Source organism: Phaseolus vulgaris, chromosome 4 (assembly GCF_000499845.2).
Source record: "Phaseolus vulgaris cultivar G19833 chromosome 4, P. vulgaris v2.0, whole genome shotgun sequence".
NCBI classification, from domain to species: domain Eukaryota; kingdom Viridiplantae; phylum Streptophyta; class Magnoliopsida; order Fabales; family Fabaceae; genus Phaseolus; species Phaseolus vulgaris.
The window spans coordinates 16,743,614-16,746,837 of record NC_023756.2 but is presented as its reverse complement, the minus strand read 5'-3'; positions in this window follow the sequence as shown (position 1 = coordinate 16,746,837).

Genomic DNA, 3,224 nt, shown 5'->3' with positions numbered 1-3,224 from the left:
TCGCAAGAAGACGCACCCAGTCAACCGGCGGGAGCATTTGGTGCCCACCGTGGGGCCCGATTTAAAACATTAGCCCCACCGCAAGATCGTAGAAGGTTCAGTAGCGGATTTGGAGAACATTTTGCAAGAATCTTTCGAAGATTCACTGTTTATCTTGAAGTTTGCGAAGTTTCACCGATTCTTTCCGGTCTTGTTCAAGTTCTTGCTTTCCAACCATTCGTTTGCATTTTTCGTTCGGTTTTCACCAAAGGATTTTCGAGAATCAGTCAAAGTTCGAAGTTCTTCAAGAAACCGCAGATGATGAGGTCCACAAGGCAAGGTTCGACGCGCGCTGAGAGTGAAAAGATGACTATGCACCAGCTCATGGGTATGATGCAGAGATTGCAAGAAGCAATGGCAACGTCGAAGGCTGAACAAGAGCGCATGCAGGAGGATCTCGCGGCGTCTCAGGCGAGAAATGAGGAGCTTTATCGCATGAACGAGGAGTTGTGTCGCGGGTGGCGCAACCGCACAGGACAACGCGACGTAGATGAGCCTGAGCATTTCACTCCACCAAGGGAGTTCACTAAACCGTTCTCGCAGCCGATCCTGGAGACGGTGATCCCCAACACATTCACTGGGCCCAAGGTGACGTTCACAGGGATGGAGGACCCTGAGGCACATCTCACTACGTTCCACACGCAGATGATGCTGGTAGGCGGCTCCGACGCCGTAAGGTGCAAGCTTTTCATGAGCACTTTGACTGGAATGGCCATGGACTGGTTCATCAGCCTCCCAGAGGGTCATATATCACATCTTTCGCACAGCTTTCGCAGTTATTCAGAGAGCAGTATCTAGCCAACAAGGCTCCACAACCAGTTTCATACGACATGTTCGACGTGAAACAGTATCAAGGCGAGACCTTGAAGGAATACATAAATCGTTTCGGGGCGCAAGTGGTGAAGGTTGGCACCACAGAAGAGCCCATGATCGTGTACGCATTCAGAAAGGGAGTGTGCCCTGGGCCTTTCTGCGAGTCAATCATCTGCAACCGCCCCAAAACTTTTGCTGAGATAAGGCGTCGCGCGGTGGAACACATCGCCTCTGAGGGTGAAGTGTACGAGAAACGCACAAGTGTAACGCCCACGCGCCCGAGAATGCAGACGCGTGCGCGACCAGCCAGGGTCAACGAGGCCACGACAGGAAGGAAGAACTAGGAGAGGAGACGCCCCTACGAGGCAAGGAGGCTCCAGCCCAGGGGTCGAGCAGAGGGAAACAGGCCAGGGAGGGAAGGAAATAGACCGCTGAGGCACAATTTTGTGGTGGAGCTAAAAGACCTCATTGCTGTGCCCAACATAGCTGAAAGGTTGAGGCCACCAATGAAGTCTGACAAGGTGCTGGGACCTCACAAAGAGTCGTGGTGCAAGTTCCATGAGGCGTTTGGGCTCCATATCAACAACTGCTTGGCGTTGGGCTATCAGTTGGACGAGCTTGTGAAGAATGGTTTCCTGAAGGATTATCTTGCTGGGTCTGCTACGACCACAGCTCTGACAGTGCCAGAGGAGGATCAGGCGCATGAAATGCCGATCCATGGAGAAGTGCACACCATTTATGGTGGCTTTTCTGGAGGAGGGCCCATTGCCTCTCAACGCAAGAAGTATGTGAGGGTAGTGAATTCAGTTGCTGAGGGGGGCTCGGATGATCAGTGGGAGTCAGACCTTGTGTTTACAAGGGCTGACCTACGAGATGTTGTCCCAAATGACAATGATCCTGTGGTCATTTCCATTGTCACAGCTGGGAGAAAGGTGCATAGGGTTCTCGTCGACCATGGCAATTCTGCAGATGTCATGTTCTGGTCGACGTTCAATAAGTTGCAATTGTCCCCTGACTTGCTAAGGCCCTACACTAGATGCTTGTATGGGTTCACAGGGGACCAAGTTGAGGTGCGTGGCTACCTGGAGCTGAGGACGACGTTTACTGATGGAACGGCGTCGCGTACCGAAAGCATCCGGTATCTAGTTGTGAATGCTGATTCAGCCTACAACATCTTGTTGGGAAGACCAGCGCTGAATAGGCTAAGAGCAGTGGCATCCACACACCACATGAAGATGAAGCTGCCAGATCTTAGTGACAAGGTAATTGTGATCAAATCTGATCAAGAGGAGGTCCGGAAATGCTATGAAAATAGCTTGAAGACAAAGAGAGGCGTATTCATGGTGCTTGAACGACCGCCCGTTTCAGATACGCTAATGGAGGAAGAGTCCATGGAAGAGGCGACGCCCGCGAAGTCGACGCTCAAGGAAGATGCGTCCATGGAAGAAGCGTCAGAGGAGGCGACGCCCGAAGCATTTGATAGGGCAACGCCTATAGAAGAAGATCACAGGAATGAGTCTCGTGCAAAGAGCACGCGAGATTGGCGACCCCAACCGGTGGACAATGTGGGGGAAAGGCAGATAGGTGGTAAGGTGTTCAAGTTGGGACGTTCGTTGAGCCAGGAAGAACAAGACGAAGTGGCAGCAGTGATCTCACGCCACTTAGATGCGTTCGCATGGACTGCCGCAGACATGCCAGGCATCGACCCAAATTTCCTGTGCCACCACCTCACCATGGATGCCAAGGTTCGCCCTGTACGACAGAGAAGGAGGAAGTTCAACGAAGAGAGGTGCCTCGTTGTGAAGGAAGAAACACAGAAGCTGCTAAGCGCTGAACATATCAGGGAGATACAATACCCTGAGTGGCTGGCCAACGTCGTTTTAGTGAAGAAGGCGAATGGGAAGTGGAGGATGTGCGTCGACTTCACATATTTGAACAAGGCGTGCCCCAAGGATTCGTACCCACTACCCAGCATCGACGCGTTGGTGGACAGCGCCTCGAGCTGCAAGATGCTGAGTTTCTTGGATGCGTTCTCAGGTTACAATCAGATCAAGATGCATTCGAGGGATGAGAATAAAACGACGTTCATGACGGAGACGTGCAGTTACTGTTATAAGGTGATGCCATTTGGGCTGAAGAATGCAGAAGCCACCTACCAGAGGCTAATGGACAAGGTCCTTGCACCCATGCTGGGAAGGAACATGCAGGCCTACTTAGATGACATGGTGGTGACTTCGCATGAGAGAGGGCAGCACGTAGCGGATCTGGAAGAGCTATTTGCTACCATATCAAAGTACCGCCTCAAGTTAAACCCAGAAAAATGCGTTTTTGGCGTCGAGGCGGGGAAGTTCTTGGGATTTATGCTCACTGAG